The following is an 18,618-nucleotide window of genomic DNA, read 5'->3' on the forward strand; positions in this document are numbered from 1 at the left end:
GTGTTCACAGAACAGGAGTTCGGTCTACACTGAAACATGCCATTGAAAAAACCCCAACATTTAAACCATTTCACATTTTGATGAACAGTTGAATGTTCTGAAGCTCTTTGCATTATGGGCCAGACCACAGCGTTTGCCAGACACAGCTAAGCTCACTGAGGGTGTTTTAGTGAAGTAATTAAAAGAACAGTGGGATGGGGGTGTCAGGATGAACACATGACCAGTGTGTGTAGTCAAGTTCATGGAAAGATATACCCATCAGTTGAGTTCTTGCTGCTACTATTCCCTCTGCAAGGAAATGGCAGCTAGTTTGTATATGATCTTCAGTCACACTTCCATTTGGTGGCTCAGGATTCTCTGTATAGTTTTAGGGAGCACATCTGATGGCAAATAAGTCAAAAGCAGTAATAGTTGTTTTAAGTATTCAATACTTAAGCTTCATTTTTATTAACTTGTACAGAGGAAATATTTGAAAATAAAGTCCTATTGTTGAAAACTTGCCCAGACTAATTTCTGTATGTTTACTGCTTTTACCTCATTCTTTCTTCCCAGGTCTTAGTTGTAAATATATGTGCTTTGGCACAATTTTAAGCCTTTGTCACTTTGGAAATCCTAAAATTCAAATTCAGATTAATGTCCTTGACTCAAAACAATCAAATTGAGTCACTGAGAAAATCTTTAGGGAAAAGCAGGCTTTTATGTAGGCAGAGATTACACTTGTCATAGTCTCAGTGAGGCAATGAAGCTGTAATATAAAAAGGAGAGACCCCTTTTCCTCATCTTCCAAAATTTTTGTTTACATGTATTTCGGGTTGTCATGCATCTCCCACGACCATTCTTCAAAGAAACTGCTCATTATGATAAAGAGTTAAGAGGTGAGACTGAGAGGGGAGAATGGAATAGTGAGCTGAGTGACTGTATTAGCAGCCTTAAATTTTTACAGGGTACGATGGTGCTAAATGAAGTTTAACAACCTAAAATTTAAGTTAATGGTGTTTCTTGTAAGAAACTGGGAGCATATATCATGCATACAGCTTGACATAATTTATTGCTAATTTCAGAATGGCATTTCTGTAGGCATATTGTGTGCAAATCCTATTCCTACACACCATGAGAGCATGGGATCAGTGGAACCCGGTGGTGAGTATCAAGGCAGACACACTCTCCAGTGTGCTTGTGACACTGATTGCCCAGCTGTTCAGACTGATGTCTCTCCAGTTACATGTCCGTTCATGAAGCCAGGTCTTCTTCTGCTGGCAGTGAGGTAAAGGGGCAGGCAGCACATCCCATTGCTCTCCCAACACACGGTAAGAGCATCGCTGCAAGGCTCAGCCATGGGATCCTATCCTGCCATGTAGACATAATCCTCATCATGCATTGGTTCACACTCATTCAGTGATGGACCACAGCAAGGGACAGGCTATTTCACAAAGGCTGGAAAGTAGAGTTCAGTTCAGCCAAAGGCATAGACACAAAAATGAAACTAGAGTTCTGTTCAGCCAAAGGCATAGACACAAAAATGCTAAATCCTAATGAAGCTTCTTCTTTATCATCATCATCCCATGCTATGTGGAGCATCATCATTCTCCCCATACAAGCTCAGCTTTTCATCTATTCTGTTTAATTCCTAATTTTTGTTTCCCTCTTAAAGTCCATTCCTTACAACTTATCCCGTACCAGAATACTTCTATTTCCCCTTCAATTTCAGATATTTCTGAAACACCTACTAACTCTTCCCCCTGCCACTGTTTTTAGACCTCTCCTCCTACCCAACATCTACTCTGTTTCAACACTATTCCTCCATCCCTCATCAACATTTACTCATCTTTCTTCATCCCCTTGACAGGTCTCAGCACTTCTGGCAAAATGCTGGGGGAAGCTGCAGCACACAAACCTTGTTTGGTCACAGCAGCCCAGTGATGTATTGTGCGTCATCAGTCCCACAGAAAACCCTGAAGGACATAAATATGGTAATGGCAGCCAGCCCAGAAGAAGCTATCAGATCTGCTGGTATTGTGCCAGGGTTTTGTGGGAGATCAGGAAAGGTAAGGGGGAGTACATGAGAAACCGGAGATGAGAAACTTGGAATTATATGGAAATCAGTGGAAAGGGGGGGAAAAGTTGGCCTTTATGGTTTTGTTTAGGTTTCTGAAAAGGAAGTGATTTAAGATGGAATATTTTTATTTTATAGGAAAGCAAAGTGCTGCAGGTTAAAGTTTGATACCAGGTTCACTGTCAATGTGAAGATATACTGAAAGTTTACTCTACTGCTACTGTGATCAATCATCTGAATTTAGGTCACAGTTCCTTGAAATATGTATTCAAGGCTTGGATATAGCCAGAGGAAAGAGAGGAGGCAGTGGTGTTCACAACAGGATGTATGTGGTTTGTGGGCATCCCCACTTAACCCAGAGTTATGCCCTTCAGGTGTTCAACCAACTCCAGCTCTACTCTAAAGCCAAGTGGGTTGCAGGCTTCTGTTTCTCCTGAATACAAAAGCTTAGTGGTATTGTGGGGGATGTGTCCTATCTTGTATATTGCTCCTTCATGAGAATTGATCCTAATTTTAGAACACTTTAATAATTCACAAGTAACAATGACTTAATCTTACATCAATGACTGATGATCTTACATTCAAAAAGTTTATTTAACAATATTGTCCAAACTAACGTAGAGACACACATGCAGACAGCTCAGATGAGTTTCAGACAAACACCAAACGTCTGGAATTGTGATTTGAGTTTAAAATCTTGCCTTTGCATATTTTCTATCCATGGTGAAAACTGGACAAAGAAATACCAAAATAAAATGGGAACAATTACGTCAAGTAATTAAAACCACATGAGATCACATAGTTAAGAAAAATACATGGCATAAGAAGGTTTTCGGTTGACTGTTGCAGGGCATCAGTTACTTCTGATTCCAGGTACATGTCTCACTGTCCTAAGCACACTTTAAGACTGAGGTGTCTAAGGGATGTTTCTTATGGCCAGGCTGCAAGGTCCTGCTTCATCTGCACGAGATCAAATGCCAGTTGATTGAAAGCAGGAGAGGACAGGCCCCAACATGGTTTCAGTTTGCTCTGATCCAGGCTAGCTGATGCACAGGATGGGTTCTTCTGGTCAGCTTAGACACACTGTATTTACAACTGTCTTTTATTTACAGGTAATCATTAATTTTACACCATCAGTCACTAGTTTTCACAATTCTGTGTCTTTTATTTTCCCTTTTTTTATATTTTCTGCAGCAAATGATGTGTGTATTTTACAGACAGTAGTTGGTATTTTAACTATTCATAATTCAATTTTGAGGGTTATGAACCTTTAATAAATCACATCTTTTTGAGCAATGTTCAAATTCAGACATTCAACCCCATGTTATTGAAAGTTACACTGAGCAGTATATTCCAGGCAAATGTACCATGTATTGCCTGATTGACTTTAGCAAGTCTGTATAAGATCATGTTTAAAAATCAGGCCAGGAATACCTTAGACTAGATCTGTCCTTCTACATTCCTTGGGGGTGTTTTGGGGTTTTTTTTCAGTGGTGGTGGTTTCGGATTTTCTTTTTTTTTTTTTTTTTTTTTTTTTTTTTTTTTTTTTTTTTTTTTTTTTTTTTTTTGTTTTTCTTCTTTAGTTTGACCAGGAGAAACCTGGTGTCCACATCTCAGCCAGCCATCATTGTCCCTTGGACATTGAATTCTGCTGCCTCTTCAATGTTCTATATTTGACTCTGCAACTTTTCCTGAGGGAAGGGCAGAGCAATGTCCTCTTAAATACTGAGCTATAACCTAGTGTTTATGGCATGCTCCTAGGAGCTCTGAACCCCCTAAGCCGAAGAGAGAAAAAAAGTTGGGTTTTCTGATTTGTAACCCAGATCAATTGAATAAACAACGGGTGGAGGCAGCACCACTCCATATTTATGTGGAGACAGTGGGACAGTGAAACACATACCAAGAGAGTGTTGAATGTAATAATCAAAACCAACAGTGGCATACAATAGACCACCCAAAACACAGCTGTAACAGTTTTTCAGCTCTGCCATGGAAACAGTGAATAAAAACAACAAGCAGAATAGTTTTGAAAATAATATTTCTACGTTTCAAAGGAGAATCTTAAACCTTGAACTAACCAGAATGTTTGTTAGAATCTTTTTGCAGATATAGTTCTTGGTGCATGAGGTCAGCTGTTCTAACAGCACTGGAGAAGCACAGACACTAACAAAGTGATAGGTTAGAGTGCTGTGTAGGAGGTAGTTATGTTGTTTTAGCTGGATATTTCCTGGTGTTTAAAGAATTGCATTCACAGGTAATTGCTATCAATGCTTAATCAGAACAACCATTATTTTATATCATACAGACATTATTAAATAAAAAATATATATATTTAAATAGTTTTGAAGTCTTTCCCGTTTTCTGCTCAAGAAATTATGATTTACCTGGTAGCAAAAACACTTTATTCCAAATCTGTGAAATTATGACCAGAGTAATTTAGTAGAATTTCCCTAGCAGGCCTTTGGTGTGCCAGCCTTTAGTGCGCCAAACTATAGATTCAGCAGATGTGCACTGAGAAAAGGTCCAGTTAATCTGCACCCTGGAGTGATCATAGTTGAGATTCCAGAGAACTTCTGCAAGACTGACCATGATCCTGTGGGTGACTTGTGGGGCCACCTCCTTTCTACTGGTGCTGAGTGCCAGTGCTCAGGATTTTCTTATCATAGAGGAAGGTTCTTCAGTCCATGTGGGAATTTTGCCAGCTCTGTCATATAATATTCTCTACACTTCACTCCACAAAGCTACCCAAATAAGAAATTATCTATTTTCTCATGATCTCTTCTAGAAAGATCACCATTATAATATACCTCCAAAATGGAGGCACCTCTTTCTATACCGACAAATTCCTCTGCTATATAATAGGGCATAGCTGCTTCTGGTTTTGCATATAAACTCCAAAACATAGCAAGATTCAGGCTAAAATTTGTAAATTCCTCAAGTTTGAAGTGCCTCAGTGACTAGTTGCCCAGCATTAAATACGTAGGCTTTGATTTTCCTGGGCTGTTGGTCATCTATCTAGTGGTCCTTCAGATTTCATCTGCAGTGAGAACTGTCAGTGCTTCAGATGTCCATACCTGATTTTAAGAGGCATAGCCACAGAATTATATTAAATCTTAATAAAATAAAGTTTTTCCCTTTTCCAAGTTGGAGGAAATAGCATCAGGCAGAAAGACTATCACCATGGGAAATGACTGGGTGATGAAATCCTTCAACACAAAGCGCAAAAGCCTGAGGTGCAAGTTTCTTCTCTGAAGCAAATGGTTTAAACCCAGATCTTCTCAGTATTGGTAGCATAGGGTAGTAGCATACCTTTCTCTTACTTAAAAAAAACCAAAAAAAACAAAACCAAAAAATTCCCACTTGAAATGAGACTTTCAAAGCAAGGGTGAATCTAATTGTATTTTTAAAAGTTTTGGTATAGCAGCACTTTCCTCTGACCACTTTTTTCTCTCCTACTCTACCCAAAATATTTGACAAAAATAATCAAAATCTAAACTAATTCTTACCCTAAGCTTGACAGATGAAAAAGTACTTTCAGAAGGCAGTTAGCACACAGGAAGAGAAACAAATTCACTTAAGTTTTGGTGAGCTTATAACCAGTAAAGACTATGAGCCATCTTCCTGCTGTCCTTTTGCTCTGCAAGAACAGACCACTGCATACCTATTGACTCTGGTAAGTCATAATGCTGGGAGAGGGGCTTCTAATGCCAGCTTTATTTATTAAAGTCAACATTCCTTCTTCAGAAATCTTCTAGCCTCAGCCCCACGTGAGGTAGACTTGAGGGAAAACTAGACTGCAGAGAAGGATCTTGAATCCCAGCCTTATGGAGGTACTGCGGAAACAGGCAGAGTTTACCAACTCAAGGGTGTTCAAGCTGTTTTCCACATTTGAAGACATTTAATGGTGTTCTAATGGAAAAAAAATTAAAATTTTGGCATGTGATATATGGCCTATGTGTGGCACTATGACATTTAGGGACAACAGTGCTGAAGAAAAGAAAAAAATATATGGCAAGTTAGGCTTATTTCTATAGTAATAGAAATCTATAGCAACAGGGACACAAAGAAGCACAACATTTATCCACAAATTCCAGATTTGATAAAAATGGAAGGGCTTGCTTCCCCTGTAAGTAGAGGGAAAAAAAAAAAAAGGAAACTTTCTCCTAAACTTCTGTGCTCTCTCACCACCACCATCTCAATCTCCAGTGTGCACACATAGATCATGTCTGCCTCAGAACATAAATACACAGCAGTGCAACATAAGAATTAAAATTAACAGATGAATCTGAGGAGTGAAACCAGATAACAAATGCAACTTGTTAGACGTCTGTCAGGGAACAAGATTTTTATCAGAAATGCTTTTTCAGAGGACACCAGGATAATTTCCTCCTAATAAATTTCCATCTTACTGAGAGCAGCTAAAGTTCTGCCAGTCAGAGGGAATCTCCCAAGGGTGTGTCTTACGCAGCTCTCCTACCACTGGATTAGATGTATGGACACGTTTTAAAATATAGTGAGCCCAGAGAACCCCTGAAAGTGTGTTTAAGTATTAAAAACATACAACAGTGGTAGAAGTTAGCCTCATTTTAAAAAAGATTCACTACTTTGTTTATTGCAGTCTTTCCCCCAGAATTCAGAGGAAATGAATGTGCATAATTCCACATTCCCTGGAAGGCACAAGGCAAACGTTGGTCTAAATAGTTTGTGGTGGTGTTTTTTAATTTTCATGAATCAAAGCTTATTTTTTTACTGCATCTTCTATAATTTTTTATAAATCTCTTTCCTTTCCCTTTAAAAATATTTAGAGAAAAAAAGAACCGTGTGTCATAGGGTATTAGCTGATTAGTTCATTCAAACAGTTCTAATTATAGGTTTAATTGCTTAAATGTGAAAGTCATTTATTTAAATTAGCTGCATCAAACATACAGTATGCTCAAAACCTGAAACATTTTGGTGGTGGGAACCAGGGTTATATTCTGTAAACAGAACATGCAAAATATAAGATGAGAAACAATGTGCCTCTATGTACTGATCGGCAAACTCATTTAAGCCCCAAACTCCCTCCTCCCCTGCCTCTGGGGTCAGAAAACAGCCTCATTTGAACAATGACTAATGGAATGCACTGAAATGTGTGAGGGTTGAAAGGAGAAATACTATTCAAGCCAACAAACTCATTTCATTTGTGATTTAGAGGGGCGCTGCACCTTTCCCCTGAACTCCTCCTGAGAAAGAATGAATAGGCATCTCAAGGTTATGTAAAAAATGGGTATTTTGGGTGGAAAACTGTATTGGTTTTTAAAATAATAAATGAAGAAATAAATAAAGGTTTGTTATGTCATAAACATACCGCAGGGAAAAGATGTTTACACCACAACAAAAAGGTAGTCAGAGCTATAGCAATGACAGAAAGAGTATGTTTGTGAATTAAAAAATATGCTGTGTTAAATAAACAGCATGAGAACTATGATCAGAGTGCAAGAGAAGGGCTGAGCCTTTTAATCGGAGAAGAAATAAAGGAAGAAAAACAAGATAATTTTAAAGAACAGAAAACATTAGATAATTACCAAATTGAAGAATGCCTAGCTGCCAATCCCTCCATCTTCCTGTGTTGACAAAGGAATGCATGTAGACATACACATTTATTTTTTAAGAAATAATTTTTTTTAAAGGAACAAAGAGATTCAGAAGAGTAGATTCCCGAGACATATCAGTTTTCGTGTTCTGTATCTGTGTTTGGTCTGTAATCAAGTTGTATCTGAATGTTATTGCATTTTTCTAAACCTTCAAGTTGATATTAAGCCCCAGTTTTCTCAACAACATTATGGAAGTACAAACAACAGCAGCAGCAAAGGCTGGGGGATGCAGAAAGCTCCTCTTAATTTAATAAGGGTTTTTAAACCGAACGCTATGCACCATTGACTATGCAGGAAAGCTATTTTTTGCTGCAAAATTTCCCAGCTCATGAATATCCTTGTATGCTTCTCTGTGCACAGCCTCTCTCCGTGCCCCCTTTTCCTGCTGAGAGGGTCATATGGCCACAGGAGAGCCTGACCCCCTGTTTACATTTCACTGTGCAGATTACACAGTGAAGAATAATACTACAGCTGGTTACTGCTTACAATTATTTAATTTTAAAAAACCCCAACCAACCATTACTTTAAAAGCTGAATTTATATAAATCCATCTGTCTCTGTGTCTCTTTCTCTTTCCCCACATGCGACTTGCTATTTATTTTTTACTTGTAAATTTGCTGTACTCATTCATTACAAGTTTCCTTTCAGGTGGGGACAATATTTGTACTTTTGCTCCATGCAATGCAGAGTATTAGGTTAAAAAAAAAAAATTAGGAAGTTAAAAACGTTTGGAAAACATTATTGTCATATTTTATATAAGAAAAGTAAGGCAGAAAGAATCCTAACATCATGTAGCAGTCAGTGACAGAGGAAGCAATATGCTCCCATGCATGAGGCTGAGCCAACAGTTTCATCTCTAATTTTTAGAGACCCCCACCCTCCTGGCACACACTGGTAGCCCCACAGAGAAACAGGCTTGAGATGGCTAAGGGAAAATGCAGTTAAGCATAATAACGGAAGCAAAAAAAAAAAAAAGCACCAAAAAGACAGTATTTCAAATTTAGAAAGCAAGTCCTGGGTAGATTTTGCTGAGATTAAATCTAAATTGAGTGGATTTCCAGTGTGATCAGGGAACAGCATGTTAAGGGAGAGAGTTGGAGACATATCCTCGGGGGATTTATGTGGTTATACCTCCAGATGATCCCAGGGCAGTTGGAAAATGAGATACAAAGGGCTCCATTCTGCCCTCATTTGCACAGCACTTAACTCTGATTTTCATGCCGTTTAAACAAGAATGTCATGTAAAGTGTCTTGATCATTGAAAATGGTGCCAAATACGTATTCTCCCCTCAAGATTACTGCATGCAATTCAGATCATGGGACATTTACATTAGTCGAGCTGGCCTTTAGAAAAGAGGTACAAACATTAAAGTAGAGATTGTGAGGAAACTGATCTGAATCGGCCTGTTTCTCAATTACTTAGCCAATATAACCATGTAAATTAATTTCTTTAGCAGTTTTACATTTGTATTTGCAAGAGCAAACTGGTGTTTATATACTAGACATAGCTGATATAAATTTCAAGGACACAAAAGAAATGCTCATTATACCACTGTTTAAGACTATCATCTACTTTGCTAACATATGTAGATCATAGTATTGCCAGTGAGATGCAGGAAAAGGAAGTGTCACATCTTCCATGCATTATATGATAGCATGGAAATATGTCTCCTCATTTTTAGGTGTTTTAGCAGCTTAGGATTTCCCAGTTACAGAGAGTTATGTTGCCCTCTGGATAAAAGATGGAGAAATACATGGCAATGCTGACTTTTAGAATGAAAATTATTACAGAATGTAATAAATACATGGTATGTTAGTCCCAATTAGCACTGCTGTTATGTGCTATGACCAGGCCTGTTTTATCTTATTGCCACTGCCATAATCCTCAGCCACTGCAGAGATCATGGCACAGCCAGCTCAAAGGTGTTATGGTGTGTTGTTGTACTCATGGGCACATTTCAGTCATTAGCTAATGTCCTCATTGAACACCATGTGTAAATCAAGGTGTGGCACCAGCAGGTATGGTCCCACTCTGGTCAGGGCTGTACTTTAAAATTAAAGCCCATTGGATTCTGTGAAGGCACATGCTACAGGCATTCTTGAAAATCATAGGCAGCTATGAGTGTAAAAGGCAAGAGACAGACACAAGCCTCTTTTCCACCTTTTATTGACACTTCCTCAGACCCAGCTGGTATTAAATTTAAGGTGCCAGGTAAAAGAGCCCAGCAAAAATATCCAGCCAGTTCCCTTGTCCAGCTTTGTGCATTTGCATTACTGACCTTAGATACTGTAAACTAACCTGAGGGATGGGCATTGCTCTGAAGTTGGCTCAGGCTCAAGTGGAAACATAGCAAAAGCCCTCATTTACAAAGTATGAATAAGAAGCAGTTTCAAGGCTCAAACTCATGCTCAGAACATGAGGAAGAGCCTTTATTCAAGAACTTCTTCAACACATACTTAAGTGCATTTCAGTTTATTACTACATTTTTAAGTATTTCATTGCATATTTGGTGTCTGGAATCATGCTCTGTTTGGGAAATATAAGAGGATAATACAACAGAACTCAAAACTATGTGTTACAGCATCAGAGAAGTATTTTTGTGCCCCTCCATTTTCAATCTCTATGAGTAATACAGCAAATAGATTGTATGATGCATTATAAATTACATGATCCATCATAGTAATCACCATCACTAACCAAATGATATAGAACATAACAAGAAATACTGGTAGATATTCAGTGAAAGCCAACTTTGAAATTTTGAGTCAGCCTTTTCTAGGAGTTAGACCTAAAATAAAAGAAGAGAAAAAAGTTCCATGTAGTATACCTATAATCAAAACTAAACACAGCATTTCTATTACATGAGGACTAAAACTGAACTACAAAATATCTATTTTATTACTAGATTTTGATCAGTGTTCATTCCTAAGAAACTCAAAATATATTTGAAATAATTTATAGAGAGGTGTAAAAAAGGAAAAATTACTACACTGTTTATTCTCTAGCCCATGGAATGAAGTTTGTGGGAATGTTCAGTGAACACCCTTTGTTCCTAAGAATTCTCAATGCTCTTCAGACTATAAAAATGCAGTTATGTGTCAAAGTAAAAATAATGTCCACTGAGAAGGGATCAGGCATTAGCTTTTCTTCACCAATCTCAATTAATTTTCAATTTGGATCTGCTGTGAGTTCTGTGGGAAGGATATGGGGGATTCCAGCTGGAGTGATTTTCCCTACAAGACACCCTGTGTGCTATAGAATGACCAAAAGATGGTGCAAGTTTGGAGTGAACAGTCTTTTCCAAATATTTTCTAAGAATTTTGTAAAGATAACATATGTCTCAATTTTTAAAAGCTTTATCTTTTATAGAAATAGAAAACCTGGTAAAAACCAAGGCTAGCAAGAGAGTCTAGTACTACTTTCTTAGTCAGTGAGTACTGACTTGATTTTTATATCTCTAAACATTATTAACTTTACTGACATCAAAGAAGGCTCATACCCTTAACACAATATGAATAGAAAAGGTATCTGGTTGCACTGGCCTCATGTTTCATTGTACATACATCACAGGCTGCTGCCCTGATAGAAGAAATCACACATCCTCTACAAAAGAGAGAAGATAAATGTATATATAACAGTCTTTAGAAGATCTGTAAATGCATGTCAGGTGCTGACTGCATTTTGCTGGCACACACATGCCACTCTGACAGCACAGGCACAAAGTCATGTGTCTTTAGCACTAAAGACAATAGAGAATACAGGATTTAAAGTTGCCATTAGGGAGCACAAGTGAATAAGGAGTAGTGCTTCTGATGGGATTCCTCTTTGAATTTTTAAAGCATGATAATGTAACCAGAGTAACAGCTGTTCTCTTCAGCCACACTGAGCACAGGTAGAGTGGTCATTCCTAAAAATATAGAATCCTAGAATCATTAATAGCATGCCTAACTCAATTCTTATTTCAAATACTTGCGAAAGGAGAAAAAAAAAAGCCAAACAATTGAACATTAAAATAACTCTTGCCACTTAAACAGAATTGCACCGTGATAAGACTGTTGCTGTCACCAGAAAAACACAGTTTTTTGCTCCCATAGTATTGTTATAGAAGTTGATTTCTGCAGCTGTATAATCCTTTGGGCAGAGAGAAACACAAACCTTTCTGCTTCTGCCTGCAGCCAGATGCTGGGGCTCGGGGTGGGTTTCAAACAGCCAGCTTCAGACAAGAAAAGGCTGCTCCATTCAGCTTTTTAGCAAGCTGCATGAGACCTTAATATGTACATTTTCTCTCTCAAGATGGGACAGAAAACATGGACAGAAGATAATTATTTGCATCTAAAATGTGCCTGTAACAATAGGAAGTGGAGGGGTGTGGGACATGCACACACCCATGGTGAAAAGGGAGATGAGGCTTGGGTTTTTTCCCCTAAATGGGACACAGGTCACACATTAATTAAATAAAATCTTAGGTATTGTGATTGCTTTAGTTATCTAGGTAGATATATATATATATATATATATATATATAAAATATATATGATAACCAGTGGTCCCTCTAACCCTAACAGTTCTGTGATTTTGTGATATATTTTATTGAACAGGAGACATTAGAAGCCATATCATTACTTAAGGTCTCTGTGTTCCTATGAACATAGGACATACAACTAAAAGCATGATCCCAGGGTTATGCAATATATTTCAAGTACCCTAGGTGCATATGTGCTATTTCAAAAATTCTATGAGCTTTATTGCTGGGTATAACCTTTCACAAACACTGGACAAACCTGTGTATGTAGGTAGAAGGACCTCAGTGGAATTGGTAGATTTCAGCTAATCTTATAGTGTAACTTGATAAGTCTTTTCTATTCAATGTGTTGTGAAAAAATCTAAACACAGTTAAGATTTTTATTTTATTACTTTCCTTTTGCCTTTCTTCCAGTGTTTTCAGTAGCATGAGCACTGAGAGCTGAACAAAACCCACAATGTGATGTTTAAAACAGTTTCCAGAACTATTCTTTAGGAGGAGGTAGAGATTGAGAGATTTTTTTCCAAATTAAGAGTCCAAGATTTATGGGCAATTTGAGTGGTACCTGAAAAATCAAAAGGAGTGGGAAGGAGAGAAAGAAGTAATGGTGTTGTATTCCAAGGAAGAAATAAAAAGCTTTCGTTGTCAAATTCTTATTACCCGGATTTAGTACTTTTGATTATTTATTTGAGCAAATACCTTAACTTGTTCATCTCAGTCTTGAAATACAGTTGGAAAAAGACTAGGTCAGGCTATCAGCTTGACCATTAGTCCCTGATGAAGTAACAAGTGAAATAAATGCCATTTTCCTTGAGTGCTGCACTCAGATCCCTGACATTTTGCCATTAGCAGGGAGTGGCATGGCATAATTGTTAAAACACAGGTCTTACAACCTCAGTATAAAGGTGAAATAAATATCTTACAGAATCCAAGGGAATATGGACACAATGTCCAGGCTGCCTGTACCTCCCATCTCCCTGAATCATCTCCAACTCCTTATCCAAATTGAAAGGAGTCTGGGCTGGAGCTGACTGCAGGGCTAGACCTTTTTCTCCCAGAAGTAAACTAGAGCTGCTCTAATATCTTACAGAGGTTTTTGTGGAACAGTCAGTGCTTCTTGCTGTGTATGGAGAAGCAAAGTCATACAGGAAGCACCATCAGTAATACTGTGTCCCCATGGGAAAAGCTTGTGCTTTGCTTGGTAGAGTTTCAGAGTTGTGGTCACTGTTGCTTTTGACATATGTATATTGTTAAATATTTACATTAGAGAGGAGAGGGTCAAAGAAGAGTGCCTTGCAACTGGAGCAGAAGGCAGTGAGGTCTGTGGGGATTTTTTAAATTTCCGGAGTTCATTCCAGTGTGAGATCAGCCCTGGAGAAAGTTATCCCTTCCACAGGGATGAGATTCCCTCTTAATATAGAGCACTCCATTTTTCATAGAAGTGTGGTGAGCAACAAATCCCTTCTACATCTCTGTATATATCTTGGGCAAGGCAATGAAGTATGCCTTTGTTGGTGTATGAGGCAATGAGGTACACAGCTGAATCTAAGCAACAGCTCCCTGATTCTGATTTAAAATCTAAGGGGAAGCCAGTGAAAGCATCTGAGAGTGTTTCTTACGTGCTCACAGTAAGTTGCCTTGTTGAAAATACAATTTTTTAAAAAGCCTCTGTTCTCCAAGGCTCATATGTGTTGAAGACAACATAACAGGTTTTCTACATGTTCAAAATTCATACAAGAATGTACAAGTATCTACGTGTGGAGACAACAGTGAGAATTCAATGCATAAACTGCATTCTGGGAGTCCAGCATCTGCAAGGGACTCAATATTGGTGTCCACCTGCAGCCCAAGCTTACCAGGGCTGTGATATACACATTGGTGCCCACAGGAAAGCAGAGAGGACACAGGAAAATAGAGAGTAGAGGGAGGTGTGGATGATGGGTGTGGGTTGGCACGACAGAAGAACAACACCCTGCCTTACCCACCCTGTGGATCTGGGCTGTTTTCTGCCCTCCTGGGAGGCAGGTGAAGCAGAGCACCTTGGGAACATATTGCATCATAAAAGCAAACCAACATTTACATTTCTTTCAAAAATGCATGCATGACATTCTTTTTCAAAATTACAGGTTTAGTAGTGTGGAATAGATGCCTTCAGGATGCTATTATTGCTTGGCCGAAGTTACTGATAATCACTCACTCAGCAGGACCCCACTCCTGCTACAAATGAATCCCTTCCAAAATTCTGCTTTTGTCCTTCTTTCCCGTGTAATTATTCCTGAAAATAATCTCTCATTAAATAAGTAAAACATGAGGAGGGCCACTCAAATTCCATGAAAATTAATATAGCAATTTCTGAAATAAACTATTTCCTTATTTTTTCAGGCTTCAATTTTCAACTTTCCTTCATATTCAAATTCCATGCCCAGTGCATTTTAAATCAAAGACTTTATATTTAATAGATTATCTCTAGCAATCTTGTTATTTGTTCAGAAGTTGTCAAAAAATTACTTAGCTATTTCTTCAGGAAGAAAAACTAAAGTTTATTTCTTCTAAGACATAAAAACTCCAGGAATTTTAAACCATACTTCATATTTCATACTCATGCCACACAGCATACACCTCTTTTTGTAGTGTTTTAAGTGTAAACATCTAATTTTAACCAAGTTTAAATAGTTTATTTTACTTCACATCCATATATTTGAGAATTTAAATACAAAATATTGAATTTTCATTTATGCAGTGTCTGGAGGGAATAAACAGTGTATGAAATGTTTATAGTTGCATCCTAGTAAGAAATCTTCAAAAATCCCCTCATATTTTCAGATTTTTAAGAGAACATTTCTTATGAAGTGTTTAATCTGAGGATCCCAGAAACTAGCCCAGAGAAGAGAGTTCATCTGCAATATATAAAATAATGCTAAAAACCAGTTACATGAGACCAATTTATTACTTATCCCCATGTTTGGGCAAATAAACTCAGCTGCATTTGCCTTGTGAAGTGCAGAGTGTAATTCGTATTTAGCACAGCTTCATGCCTAGTTGGTGTGGAGCAAATGCCTTGTAGTGATGCAATTTGACAGTGTTACAGCACAAACAACACGGACAAACAAGCTCCAAGCAGTTGCTCTCTTTTCCTGTCAGTTTTAGAAATGCATTTCATGGCAGCAGCAACAACTGTCCATTTCTTTTGGCTGATTGAAATAGTGCATTACTGGCTAATTACAGAAGAGATACTTACAATCTTGAGATATAGTTTACTAAACAGTTTCATTTACTGTTCAGTATTGTTAAAATTTTAGTACTCCTGATACAGTACCAAATAGGCTTAAACAACTGTGACAGCTGGAAAGAGGCAGACTTTTTTTGTTTGACTATCTTGCAAGCTTCAATTAAACGTCTGCAGTTAAGGCACTCTCATAAAAGGTCATAAATTTCTTCCACAGTAGAAAATTGAGCCAAAATAATGTCATTTTTTCAAGAATAGGTTGCAGGAATGTTTAGACAAATTAAAAACAATCCAAAACACCCTCTCTTTTATAGGTACAGGGATTGTGGTAGGTGGTGTGGAGACTGGGTGACGGGAAATAGCCACTTATGTGCACACATGGACACACCACACACCTGCTGCTACAAATCCTAGCTACAGAGAAACACACAGACTGACATCAGGGCCACAGGTATACCTCAAAGCCTTTACTGAAACCCAATAAGCAGTCCTCTGTGTTGGAACAAACAAGAAGATGGGTGCCAGTTCCTGTGGGGAACTGGATTAAGCTGGAACATTTACAGGAATTCTTGCTCTGTACTCTGTGTCCCACATCTCTCGGTAGTTGGTGTCCCCAGAGCCAGGGCACACACAAGTTCCGTAAACTTCAACCAACTTTTTAATCTGAACCATAGTAGGAGAATTTTTTAAACAAGATATTTCCCCACAACTAGATAAAATCAGCCAACATGAAGGCTAATGCTAGAATTAAAATAGATTTAAACCTGTGAAAGATAGCTGGCTTTGCTTGTGCCAAAAGGAGTTTGCTTTTCTTGGAGCTTCATCTTCTAAAGAGAACTGTAAAATGTTTGTGCTTACATAGCCAGTGAGAACTGGTTTGGAACACTTAGGTTAAGAAGCTTGGATATCACAAGAGATTGATAAATTGTCCTTGGGCCCAAGCACAAAGTTGGTGGTCTGGATTTGTGTTTGACAAGTCCAGAGAGCAGGAACTGTTACAAGGTGGAAACTGCCTACTTTTCTTCCTGTTTAAATTTTAGCTCCATGTCATTGCTAATGCTTGTCTTTTCTGAAGTTTCTGCTGGTCAGGCAGAATGATGGAAAAGGGTGTTCTCAGTAAATAGTAAACTTGCTGCAGAATGCACCACAGTAGGGAAACAAATAGCTCACAATCATCAGAGAAAAATGTTTGTGTCTAAAACTGTTGATTATTCATTTTCAAAATAGTTCTTTTGCTTTGACATATCTTTTAAAAGGAGTTAATTCAAAAGTAAATGAAGTGTTTTATCTTAGGTTCATCTGTCAATTTTAATTATTTGTTTCCCCAAAAGCAGACAAATTCTTTTTTGAATTCTGGAACAGGCTTCAGTTTCTTTCCTAGCCCAGTTAAAATCTTACAGTCATTTGCATTGAGAAGAAATCTAGCAGCCTAACTAAGAGTGCAAAGAAAATCTATAACTAGACTGCAAAAGAGCATGTAGACAAATAACTCTGTGTTTTCCCAACGCTGTTGTGTTGCCACTAGAGGTATCAAGCACAAGACAAGAAATCAAAGAGCAGGGAGCATGGATCACAGTACCTTACTGAGGAAAGACACCCCTCATTCATCTCTGGCATAAAATACCAACCAAAACTGAGCATTCAAAGATATGAATGGGGAGATTTGTAGGAAGGCAGCAAAATGCAAAATACTTCTGTTGTAAAAGAAGTGACACTCATCCACTAGTAAATTCCCAGCATGTCATTCTTAATTTACTATATAGTTTTCTACTACATGTATGTCAGACCTCTTTCACTGATACATGTTGAACCTAGGACAAAAGAACTATTAAATGCAGAAGATGTGAATTTGAAATTCAATTTTTATTGCTGCAGTTTACCTGCTCAGTTGTGCTTGGGGAAATTTATGACTGATTGAAATATTATCTTCAAGCTCAAGGTTGCTGTAAAGTTTCCAAAATCTTAGAACTTATCAAAAACTCTAATGTGCATCTTTTTAGGATTCTCTTTGGCAAGCATCAACACAAAGTTAACTTAATTTCAATTTGTGCATGCATCTTCTGTAGAGCAAAATCAAACCTGCAGTGACCAAAGGGTTGTGAGTAACTTGAGAGAGTCAGCTCTAAAATACATGATGGAAATGCAAATGAAAGTATTAAAACTGTATAATGAAAGGATGTCGTTAAATGTCCATTAGATTTAGGAGTGTTTACTTTCATTATGTCTCTGATACCGGTTTAAAATGGGCCAAATCCAAATGTAGAGGTATATGCCTTCAAGAGAATTCTCTGTCTTCAGAGAATTTGCTAATGGAAAAGCTTTAAGAGCCATTGAGTTAGTCTTTGGATTTGGCATTGATGCATCTGCCCTTTGCATCTTTAAGATGCTACACAAACTACCTTAATTACTAAATAAAACAGTTCAGATCTCAGAGGAGAAGTACTGTGTATTTGGCGAGAAGAAAGGGAATCTTACAAAGCAATCCAAATGCCTCCAGGTATTGCAAGTGCAATTGCCAGTGAGGTATGTGCATGCAATTCAGAGTATATTTGGGCCCATTTTATGCAATTAAGTATTAATTATTTCATTTTTATCCCTAATAGATCAGTACAGGGAAAAAATAAATAAGAAAAAAAGGCAGCACAAATATACAGAATTATATAGAACCTCTCCATCTGCCCCAAAATGAATGGAACTATGGTTAGTTCAAGCTTAGTCTGTTCTGCTTCCCCTAAATAGCATGAGCTAGAAAATTATCATGGCCAGAATATTTCTCAACAAACTTTCGCAAAATACATTGTCATGAGCACTTCATATACACTGTTAAAACTGTCCGTGGGACAGAAAGCCCATAACTACTTTCAGAAAGAGCCCTGTAAAGAAGGATGGCAATGAGCCATGATGGATACTTTTGTAGCAAGTACTTTCAGGCCTCCCCTGTGAAGACAGATGCCTTGAAAGAAGCAGACTGCAAAGTCCTCCTGCTCAGGAGTTCTGTAGATCAGCAAACAAGTCCATGAGAAATGCTGTGGCATCAGTGATGAAGGCAACAAATGTACCTAACAATAACAGACTCCAGTAAAACAGCAATACTGTTGTGTGCTTATGGAAAAACAATCAGAAATTGAAGCTTTGCCACCTCTTACTGGGGGTTATTTATCCCAGTGTGAAGAATGTAAAATG

Source organism: Zonotrichia leucophrys, chromosome 4, assembly GCF_028769735.1.
Source record: "Zonotrichia leucophrys gambelii isolate GWCS_2022_RI chromosome 4, RI_Zleu_2.0, whole genome shotgun sequence".
NCBI lineage: Eukaryota > Metazoa > Chordata > Aves > Passeriformes > Passerellidae > Zonotrichia > Zonotrichia leucophrys.